Here is a 12,723-nt window from a genome sequence, read left to right on the forward strand (position 1 = left end):
ACTTTATTCTTAAATATAGATGTTTTTCTCGATGCTTGAATATAGAAGGTCGATTGAGATAGTGACGATAGGCTACCGATATACCTCCTTATTTACTTTATGTTTTTGAGGCCACTAAATCCAAATGCGTGATCCAGAAACCCCCAGAATTAAGGTTAAGTTATGGTTCAAAACAAGGTTTTGAAAAAGTCTCGGTAATTTTCAAAAAGTCTCGGTAATTCAAATAAAAACAGAAAATAAACAAATTGGTTCAGAAAACTTGTTTAACTTAATAATAATTATTATTATCGTTTGGTGTAAATAAAGGTTTTTTTCTGAATGCTTAATTTTAGAAGGTCGAATCAGATAGTGGCGATAGGCCACTGATACACCACGCGTACAACATTTTTGTACGGGAGAGGGGCAGGTGTTAAGAAGGGGGAATCAGCAAATCAGAAGGAATATGATGAAAAAGAAGGAGGTTGGCAAAGCAAAATTAGATACGCAGAATATAGCAAGCCCAATAGTGCCCGTATAAAAAAATCTTCTGGAAAATTTTATTTCTCTTTAAATCTGTATCATTTACCGTCATCTACTGCCAAAGACTGTCATCAAGTTTAGTAAAAATGCCGATCGCAGCTGGTTCACTATTGCTCGCTTTAGCTGCTTTCCTGGATTCTATTGGTAAATATAAGATAAAATAATATCAAATTTCTATTTTTTTAATAATTAGATAAATTTTCTACCAAGAATATTAGTTTTCACCCAGAAAAGATGAATCTTAGTGTATGTTTCCTTTTGTTAGCATAACTTTCGAATGTAATACATTTTTCTTCTCTCGTTTTTTCATGTAGTTGATCGTTACAATGAATATCATATCAATTATAGTAATAGACACATATTTCTGGTTCTTTTTACAGAATCAATAAGTTCAGAGCCGAGGACTTTGGATGATTTATTTCCTGGATACAACGGTGTCATGCCTCCGGCCGAAGAATTTTTATTTGAAGGCCAGTTGAGCAGTTTCAAAATATTTGGCGGTGAACGCATAATCTTCACTTCGGCTTATCTCGCAAAAAGGGATCATATTATATTTGGATGGAAGTGGTCGACTTATGTTTTTGATCTATGCTGGTTGTTTCCCAATTTAAAAGATGTATTTATGGTATTTAACATGAATGAAGACAAATGGGTTACTTTGCCTCGTGACTTGTCTCGGAAATTAGGGGCAGACCGTTTTTTTCAACTTCTTGTTGCGCGCGATGAAGTTGCTGCTACACACCAACTGACATCGCGCAATGTGGTATACAAAGAAGCACACATCAGAGGATGTAGAGAGGCAAATGATCGAGTAGACGTTGTAGAGCAAGAGCAAGTAAACCGTCTTAATAATAATCTAACAACCATTCAGGATATCTCTATGAAGATCAAGGAAGAATACAGTGAAGCATATAATCGTGCCTTTGCCCTTTATTTATATCGGCACGGGGAATATAATATAAACGGACACCGAGAAAGGCATACTTGAAAACAAAAATATTCATGATGAGATGACATTATAAAGGATAAATTACCAAACAGAAATAATTTATAAAGTCTAGAAAAAAAGAAAATAATTCAGCTTTTTTGTAGTACAAGAAACTTTTAGAAACACCAATTACCAATTAATCACAATTGCTTAAGATTCTCCAAAAATAGAATCTTATCACATTAGATTTTGTTGCAACGTCGAAAAAATTTTCTTGGTGTTAAGATGCAATGTTTGTACTATTTACGATTTTACTAACGGTTCGATAAACTTGAATAGGCTTCAGCCCACTGTCGCCTACACAGGTTTCTCTGCGATCATTGTTGTATGATACAGAAATATTGTGGATACATGGTACAACAGATATTCTCAAAGCCGCGTGCAGCCGCTGGGGGTTGGAGTCAGTAGTACATTTCTAGAAATGAGAAGAATTAGAAAGATGCACTAGCGACGCTGAATATTTTTTAATGTTATGTAATTATTGATTCAAAATAACATAACACGAATAATCAACTTCTAATTTTTTATTTGTTTTGTTTAAAATGAAGCGCTCATATTCTGAACGCTTGACAAAGTCTTGTTTTGTCAAAAATAAAGCATCGTTCTGGGTCTCACGTTGAACTATTTAAATTTTTTTTCTTAACTTAATTATTAAATGCAATGCTTTTTGTTTTCAAATCCCCAATTTAGCGAACCGATTATGCTAGTGACTAGAACCCATTTTCCTTGCCAAAGGAACCAGTTCCAGGAAAATTGTTAATATAAAGAAAAATTAATTCTTCAGGAAAAATAAAAGAGTTTATATTTTAACTTAAACAACTTTTAATTATATATCCAAAACATTCTTATATAATAAAACCTGAAATTTTCAACAAAATTGTTCAGTGACCAAGCAGTATTAAAAATTCCTTTCTTCGCAAAACCAGTATCGTACACTACCAACTGCTCTCATGAAAAATGAAGATCAGAGCTGACCTTACTGGCCAATCAAGTTCAAATTGTTTTCACTGTTGTCAGCTCTAGAATATTATATGAATTCTATAAAATATGTATAAAAACAGAATAATCTGAAACCTCAATTCCAGGTTAGCCCTGATAGAGTGAACTGCAATGTTCACGAAACGTTGGCAAGATTCGTAGTTTCATACAAAATTGAATCCCGCAACACTTCCTTTTATTATTATCAATCATCGTAAAAGAATAAAATTTACTATTAAAGAAATCCACAGCATGAGTTTTTTTAATCAAACAAGATTGTTTCTCTTCAAATACAGAATAAAACATAACAAAAGTCAGAACTAATAATCCCGTCTCTTTTCAAAACTTCATGAAATCCCAAAATTCCAGAAAAGAAACTCAGGGTAATAAACTCACAAACACACACACTTACAACCAAGCTTGCTTCCTCGCCAAATAAGTAAATCCTTTCAACGAATATCGATAGTGCCAATGTTCGTTATCAAACAATAATTTTCAGATAAGATAGTAAATATAGTTTTCCAAATAGCCATCCATTTCTCTGTGAGTATCACTATGTGTTGATGATTCTTAAAGCTTTCCAACAGAAAAACTACGAATCTATGAGTGGTTAAATCAAGAATCTTTTGGTAGCAAATATTTCAAAATTATTTCCAAAATTTCAATGATTTTGATGCAAAGATTTCCAAAGATTTTAGAAAGTAAAATTTTCCGCTGTTAAAGTTTACATGCTATTTGGCGAAAGTTTATTCTACGATGGAATAAAAGCTGTCTCTGCCACGGTGTCTTTTGCAGCAATGGGAAAACGGCAAAAATAAGAAGAAATTCAAGCTATGAATCGAGAAAACAGATTCAAAACAACACAAAAAAATAAAAGTTAAAATAAATGTCATAAGACGACACAGATTCCTCTTTATTTTTATTTTTGCGTTCTTTTCTTTACTTAAACGGCAACTTACTTACGACAACGGTGTCATTCCTCTGGTCGAAGAATTTGTATTTAAAGGCCAGTTAAGAAATTTCAAAACATTTGGTGGTGCACATATAATCTTTTCTTCATCAAATCTCGCAAAAAGGGATCAAATCATATTTGGATGGGTTTGGGGAAATTATATTTGTGATCCATCCTGTTTATTTCCTAATTTGAAAAACGTATTTATGGTATTTGACATGAAGAAATACAAGTGGGTTACTTTACCCAGTGAGTTATCTCGAAAATTATGTGCAAACCGTTTTTTGTTATTGGTTGTTGCGAACGATCAAGTTGCTGCTAGACACAAACTGACATCGAAAAATGCAGTATACAAAGAAGCACACATCAGAGGATGTGGACAGGCCAACGATCGTGTAGACGTTGTAGAAAGAGAGCAAGTACAGATTTTGCATGGTGATCAAACAACCATCAAAGACATTGTTATGAAAATTAAGGAAGAATACAGTCAAGCATATAATCGTGCATTTACGCTTCATTTATAGCACCATTAGTACATTAGATTTTATTGCATCGTCTGAAGAAGTGTCTTGGTTGTTAAATCCAATATTTTTACTATTTAGTATTTGATATTTTAGTCGTAGTTCGGGTTTTGGATAAATTATAGCACAGATATTTTGAAAGTCGGGCGCAGCTGCTGGCGAATCGAATCAGTAGAGTCTTCTTCTGAAGGAGCCTCGTTAGAAAGATGGAATCGTGACGAAAAAAGTCTCTCAATCTTATGTGATTTTTAATTTCAATAAAAGAAAATGAACTGTTATAATCTACTAGATTTTTTAAATTTTCTTCGTGAATAATAATGCTAAATATTTCTGGTTTCTTACCAAAGTATTTTTTTTGTCAAGACTGAAGGATCGTAGTGGGTCAAACATTGAACTATTTGACTAAAAATGTATGTATTTATTTAGTTGCTTTTTTTGGTAGAGAATACATATTCTGTGTTAAATTTTGTTTATATTTTCATTCGAAAGTCAACATATATTGTTTCAAACTTCTCTTTTTTGATGGAACATTAATTTTCTTGGTTAAAGTTGTATTAATTTATTGATTAAAGAACTATAACGTTAAAGTGCTTTAAGAAATCTTCAAATCAAATACAAAATTCTACGACCTTTCCCTGTTTTTGACGGAACATTTAGAAACATCTGGTCCTAAGTATCCTAATATTAATAATTATTCATTATTAAAATTTTCAACAAACAAAGATAGAATTTCTAAACGAAAAATATCAAAATATATATTTTAACTCCAAGCTTTTTTAATTATAAATCTGAAGCAGTGTTATTAAACCAAAAAGTGGAATTTACGACAAAGTTGTTAACTCGAACCGGAAAGAATAAGTTTCAACTGAATAGTTGCATTTTTTAAAATAAAAAATTATTTGCGATGTATATTCAATTACAAACATCAATACGAAACACAATTTATTACACTCATCCAGCGAATAAAATGTTTTAATAAGAATGATAATTTGTACCATTCATTCTCTGGGTAAATGCGATCAATTTTTGGATATTGGCGATCCTAAAGTGTGATACTTATGTATTAGGATTTGTTCAACGTTTTGTAATTCCTTTTGTAAATTACTTTAATCACAGTTGTCACAGGTCAATACTTAACTACGTGACTTAAATGGACTAGGCCTGCAAGAAAACTAGTTTTTCTTTTTTTCAAATTCAATTTTTTCGCTAGATAATTCTACTATTTCTCTTTAATATTAAAAAAAATGTTTGCAACACAAAAAATAAAATAATTCCGCAGAAAAAACAAACATCTCACGTGAATTATTATTATTGATAATTACTAGAAACTCAACACTTTTTCGCATTAATTCTCTATATAAATAAGTGGCATGATTGAAACCTTGGAAGAGATAAAGTTGGGTCAATAAAGAGTTGTTTTCTTCAAGTATTTTTAAACTTTTGAGATAGGACGATAGGCCATCTATAAACCACGTGTACAACTTTTTGGTAGGGAAGGGGGCAGGGAGCGAAAATGGGGAATCAGCAAATCAAAATTACCTACGTGGAATATGGAGAGCCCGCTAGAATACATATGAATAAACCTTCTAAGAAATTCCATTTTTTAAAAAATAAATATCATTTACTGTCATCTACTGTCACATACTGTCATAAAGTATATTAAAAGATGTGGATCGCCGTTGGTACACTATTGCTCGCTTTGGCTGTTTTCTGGAATTCTATTGGTAAATATAAGATAATGTAATATATGTTTAATTTTTATTTTTATGCTTTGAAGCAAATGGATAAATCTTATACTGAGAAGGTAAGTGTTAATCAAAAAAGATGGATGTAAAAAAAATATTTCAAATTACTGAAACTGGCTTTAAATTCAAGAGGTTGCAGGGTTTAAATTCAAAAGATTTCAGGGCTTCCAGAGGCTGCATGGACCATATATTTTTTCTAAGTTTGCTAATTTACCTAGATTCATCTCTCTACTCTTGGACGTACAGTTTTTGCGCGTTTCGTAGATTTTTAAAGGGCCTGTCATTTAGTAAATCACGAACATCTTTGGTATAAACTATTGAAGCTGGGCATTATCACGAAATTCATTAGGATTATAAAATCCTTTACGATGCAGCTCAGATGCCCATCTATACACCTGTGGCTCTCACTGACCCGGTGGACGTGACTTGCAGGATTCTCCAAGGAGAAATTTTAAGTCCTGTTTCTTTATTTTGTTGATTGGAGACTTGGGCGATTTTTTCGGAACCGGGGAGTAAGGGGGATCTCCATTGAAAACTTGATAGAGAATATATATAACTGGTATATGCCGATGATATTGTAATGCTTGCTGACTCTCACATTAGTCTTCAGAGGAAAATGAAGATCCTCGGTGAGTTTGTTATCTAAATTTTTTATAGGATAATATATCAAAGACCAAGACCATCATCTTTCATGAAGCGAGGCCACCTAGGATTCCGGACTTAACTTTCAGTAACACGCAGCTTGAGATGGTCAGGCAATATAACTATCTGAGGAAACCATTTTCGAGCTCTGTTACCTTTACCCTGGCTTGCAATGAAAGAGTTGCTGCCACGAGGATGGCTACGGGGGCAACTTTGCAAGTTCTGCGTAACTCAAAAGCAGATTCGTGACGCTCAAAATTAATTCTTTTTCAAAGTCTTGTAGCTAATGCTCTGATCTATGTTATAGGAATTTGGTTAGGCAGAATCACAATCGCCTATAATATCTTGAAAATGGGAATGAACTGATTGGGGAGTGTTCTGGGGATGGGTCGTAGCGAGACTTCATAGAATTTGTCTGTTACGGCTGCAGAATCTGGCAGATTCAAGTTCTGCTGTTTCAAAATTTTACTGGGTTTTACAGGTAAAAACTTTTATGGTCTGTTATGGAATTGTAGTGTCTACAGGCACGCAAAGAGACTATTTTGACCAAATTCGAGGCTTAATTCCGGGGGTGCACATGTGCGGGGTTAGCACAGTCCATATCCGTACAGTTGCTACACTATCTTTGTGTTCATCCAATGGGTCACGAGTACCTCACTGGTGGTACTCCGTTTAATTTTGCCAGAGTTCTCGGGCAGGTGCGCTCATGGGTGCCGTAAGAGGGAGATTAACAGTGGGTGAACTTTTTTTTTCTGTCTCAGCAAGGGGAAAATCTCTTCAATTTGTAATCTGGAAGTAGAAGAGACTATTTTTTATTTACTGGTGGAATTCCCGATGTACAAAGATGTTCAAACATCGTTTTTTGGACCCGCGATCGGCTCTACAGCCTCTGGTGCCTTCTGCAAAGCGCTTCTAAACTCTCCAGATAAAAAAGAACTTTGTCTTGTTGCAATGTTTCTACTTGAGATTCTAAAAATAAGAAACCTTATTTTGTCTTTCTGGCTTAATGAGTCTATAACTGTTAGTAAAATCTGACTAATTAGGCGTTCATATTTGACTTTCTTTGGGAAGGTCTTAGAACCTAAGCAAATATCGCAGAATATTATCCGATATCTATGTATATACATATCTTTATATTAAACTTGTATCTTATGCTGTTGTTGAATATTAAATTTTAAAATACCGATTTGAAAAATATTGACCACGTGACTACGTGACCAAAATAATTCCCGGTTAGGAACATTTTTTTGCTATTCATAACTTTTCAAGCAAGTTTATTTATAAATTGATAAAATAGGAAATTACTATTCGAGTTTCAGCACTTTGCAGATAATTTTTATTTTGATACACTTCAGATGTTTTGATTCGCGTATATTGAACACATTCGTTACAAATCAACAAATAAGTATATGCCCACACGTAACCCATAATTATTTTTGGAGCATTTTTAGCGATCTCTAACGGAAAAAAAGAAACTTTGGACGTCTATAAAGTCGAGATAACGTGACAAAGTTCGTTCATGAAATGTTTGTGTAGAATGATTTTCATTTTTTTGGTCCCCGCTACGTCCACGTGGATTGAGATATCGTATTCAGATTCAGAAAGTTATACAGAAAGCACTGCAGAAAGTTTGTATATAATAAATTTTTATAATTACGAAGAAAGTTTTGTAGTAAAATACTATAGGAACAGGAAATGAACTTCTAACGTCGATAAATTAGATGCCTTGATTTTATAATATCAAGGAACATCTTAGAATGTGATACTTCAAAAACCGTCTGAGTCCGATCTTGCGAAATGTGCATCTTCATAAAATAATTAAAATTTTCTAATAGTGAAATATTCTTGCGGTTCTTTCGTACTGGTGTGAAATAATTTGAAGTAAAAAAAGTCTTCAATAATTATGGTGGATTTGCAACAAATGTGCAAATTTTATTGCTCCTATTAATTTTCGTAAAGGTTTAGGACGATTTACTACAAGATTTCTGTCAGTGCTCAATATATAATATAATAAATGGTATTCCGATGTTTCAGAGGTTTCTAAATGATTTGTGGTAAATTAAAAACTGGATATTGTTTAGAAAAATTGCAAAAAAATGTATAATTAAAAATATTTTGGAGATTTCCAATTTTTTTTTTAAATATGGAATTTGAATCTGGTATATTTTAGGGCAAAGCCTATAGTTTTGAGGTATCAAAAACTTGTGTGAAAATTTGAAATACAATTACTTAAAATTTCGTAAATTGGTGCGCAGTAAAACTCGATGCGTGTGAATATGTAAAAAAATGGGGATAAAATCATTATTTTTAATAAAGATTTATTTATATTATATTTCTTGTTATTCATCAAACCAATATCGCTGTTAGAAAGCAGTAAAGATGTTATAAAAATATTTTACATTCAAGGACTTTCTCTCTAATAATACCATTGTTGTATTCTTGTATGTAAAAATTCAAAATGTCCACCAGCTCAAAATTCTTTTCATATTTTATATCTTTTCCGAAATAATTATAATAATATTATTGAATTTACATTTTAATCAGAAATGTGTATCGTTCGTAAGATGAAAAGACGCCTTTTTAAATAACAATCTTCCAAATTGCACCAATTTCAAGTATAAATAATAAAAATTACAGAATTAAAAATTGTAAAACTTCAAACTTTTATTAAATTTAATCGAATATTTTTTAAATAGCAAACCTCTTCAATTTTGTAACATTACAATTGATTATTGGACCATTTTTAAAATTTAGAATGTTGAAAAATTAATCTTAAAAATAAGTTAAGAAATAATATTATTTTTTGATGATTTTGTAAATAAAAATTCAAGTTTTTAATTTCTAAATCCTGCAAAGCTTAAAAGGAGAGGGGCAAGAGCAAGGCTGAAGCTATGATACCATTTAGCTATCACCAATGATTGAGCCATATATTTCAAAGTTTATTCCCATGTGTGAACGATTCAAATCTTTATAATTTTTATTTAGAAATAAATAATCCTTTTAATTTGAAATTAAAAACTAATTAAAATTTTTGAGTCTCATAGTGCCAAGTCGAAAAAGTAGAATTTTAGTTTCTGAATATGAAAGCTTCGCACAGATGGTTTTATGGCACTGAAAATATGATTCAAATAAATCTTTGTTTTTTAGACTTTCTTTTTACGTTCTTGTCCTGAACAGAAGATATAAACCTTATTCACAATATCTCTGCACAAAAGACTTTGGAAAAGTTTAGAGGATTAAACTACATTAATATTGATATAATAAAATTATTAATATTGATATCAATATCTCTGTTAAGCATCAATTGTTGAAAATTTTTGAAACTTTTAACCAATTATGATCAAGAAAGCAAATTACACACAAAATTAAGCTGAACGAATTGTTGTTAAAGTTCGAAAAAGGACTACCTTTTTCCATTTTAATCTTTTCCCTTTTAAAAAAATTACTTTTTCAATTGTTTAAAAAAATGTAACCTTTTTACCCTTTTCTGGTTTTTGATTTTTTATGGGAACGGAAATAGTACAACTCAATAAGAAAAACCCTATCAGGATTTTTATTCAGTATTAAGTCAGTATTAAGAATCAAGCATTGAGCCATGGCTATTTGTTCTTACAGAATTGAGTTTGCAAGGCGGGGCAGTTGGAAAAAGTGTTCAGAGCTTGCATCCGAGCTCATCCAAATCCACCACACCTGCGTTCACATACAGCTCTCATCTGTTCGCAAACGAATCTTCGCATGGTAATTTATTCTTTTTAAATAACTAGTTACAGGTACTTTAATAAAATAAGGTAACTCAATGAAAATATAAAACTCTTATTTCACCGGGGCTTTAACAGTAAAAAGACATAATATAATAGGTTTTAACCGCACAGCCACAGGAAGTAAATGGAACAGGCTTAGAAGATAATAATAAATTGTTGTTATTATTTTTTTGTAAAATTCTGCTATTTTGCTTAGAAATTTGTTACTTGGTTTAAAATTTAGTTTTTTGTTTATAATTTAATTTTTTTATTATATTATTATACTTATTTATTTCGTGAGTGGGCTCCGCCAACAATTCAAAATTGTAGATAATAGGCCTACTGTGTAAATTCGTCACGATCTTCCGACAGTTCACTTGAAGCGGGAAAAGATAATCGGATAATTTCGTGCCATTAAAAAATAGAGCGAGAATTGTTGTTAAAAAACCGTTCAAAATCTGATTAAATTTTGTGACAGTTGAGCCCTAATAGATATATTTTGAACCTTTTAAACAGAATATACTACTTAAGAATCTGAGAAAAGTAAATTAAACAATTTAACAAACTTTGTACCTTGACTTCCACTTGTGGCATGTCTTGGAAAAGTTGTAGCAAAAATCTGAAATTCATATAACTCGTGCTGTTTATAAGGATATTTAATTAAAAAAATTAACCTCAAAGGAAGTAATATGATATTGTCAAGATATGACGATAAATGTTCGGCTATCTGTGCGTCGAGTCTCAGTCGGTGAGCACTGCAGACCACCCAACTCGCTACTAAATGAACTAAAATTCAGCTATACAAACTGGGATATTTGTAATCGTATTTTGATTAAAAAGATCAATAGAAAATTTTTAGTTTACAACTTTAAAATTAAAGAAACTTCGAATATCAATTATTTAAATTACAGAATTTAAAATAATAAAACTTCCAAACAGCATTTTTTTAATTGCAGTTTTTCCCGATTATTACCTCCTTAACTTCAAAACTTGAAGATTTATATTTTTACAGGTATGATTGTTTGAAATTTTAGGAAATTAATTGAAGAAATGAATAAATAGAAATATTATTTCTTCACGATTTTGGGAAATAAAGGTCGAGTTTTTAGTTTTTAAATGTACTCCAATCATAAAATTTTAAAATTTAATCATCGACTCTTCAAAATTTTGGAACTGTGAAGAGTCAATATTTTCAATAAAAAATAGTCATAATTCAGACCAGTTTTGAAAATAGAAAATTGAGTTTTCACTCATAGATTTTTGAAATTGAAGAAATTGAAAAAAATGATAAAGGTTATAAAATCTTCAATTTAAATAAATAAATAGTTTAAGATGTTAATTTTGTTTGCCTACTTGGTCATAATCAATCCTATTAAAATACTGAATAATTAATAATAGATTTCATGCTTTCACGATGATTCATTTTCATAAAAAGAGATATTTAGGGTTTCACTTGTGTAAATAACTACGAATTTGTTGCCGACGATTAATTTTTAAGATTGTGAAAAAAAAGCTCTCCAGCTGCGCTGGGATATAAGCCCAGGTCCTTCAGATTGCCGGCCTGATGCTCTACCAACTGAGATACGGAGAAACGAGAACTCATTCCTCACAATCTTCTTACAAGCAGTTCTCGTCTCTCCGTAGCTCAGTTGGTAGAGCATCAGACCGGCCATCTGAAGGATCTGTGCTCATATTCCAGCGGACCAAGAGAGCGTTTTTTCACAATCTTAAAAATTAATCAATATTTTAATAATATTTATTATGACAAAGTAAACAAACAAAATTAACATTTTAAATTATTTATTAATTTCCCTGGTCAAAAACCCTACAACAATAATTACACAAATAAAGCTTGCCACATTTTCATTGATTTATTTTTTAAACTAAACATTACTTCTTCCTTACCATTACTTACAATCTTTACGCTTCTAATCTAAGCGACTTCCATTTCCTTTTTCTTTCACTTTCTTATATCTCCATTTACCTTTTTTCACATGCATTCTTTCATTCTCCCTCATTCGCTTCTCTAACACTTTCCAACTACTTCATTTATTCTTTTCCTAATCCATACTCCCCAAGAATCTTAACCACATTCTCTTGCGAGCTTTCTTCATCGTCCATTCTTTCCCTAAATCCTTTTCATACATGCTCCCATGTTTCCTCCTCCCATTCACATATTCTACACTTTCTGTTCTCTTCTTTTTCCCAGTACACCCCTTCCCTTACCTTGTTTCCCAATCTAAATCTTGCTATTCTGGTCCACCTTCTCTCTCCCCATCCTTTTTCTAAATACTTTAGTACTCCTTTCTTTTTTATCATTTTACACTATTTATTGTATCTTAATTCCTCAATCATTCCCCATCCTTCTATTAATTGTCTTTCCCTCTTCCTGTTTTTCAATTCTTCATACCTCTTCTGCCTCCATCAAACACCTTTTTTGCAATTCCCCTCCCTTTCCCTCCCTCAGCTTCGCCTCAAATTTTCATGCCTTCTTACCCGCTCTAATACTTAACTTATCCCTTTGCGCTTCATCTCTCACCATATACAGTCTGTCAAGTTAAAGCGTGGGTGGCTTTACTCGCAGTCGGTAAGGTGTATCGACATGATTTTGGTGTCAAAATATTAAGAAGAGCTCCCT

Source organism: Belonocnema kinseyi, chromosome 2, assembly GCF_010883055.1.
Source record: "Belonocnema kinseyi isolate 2016_QV_RU_SX_M_011 chromosome 2, B_treatae_v1, whole genome shotgun sequence".
In the NCBI taxonomy this organism is placed as follows: domain Eukaryota; kingdom Metazoa; phylum Arthropoda; class Insecta; order Hymenoptera; family Cynipidae; genus Belonocnema; species Belonocnema kinseyi.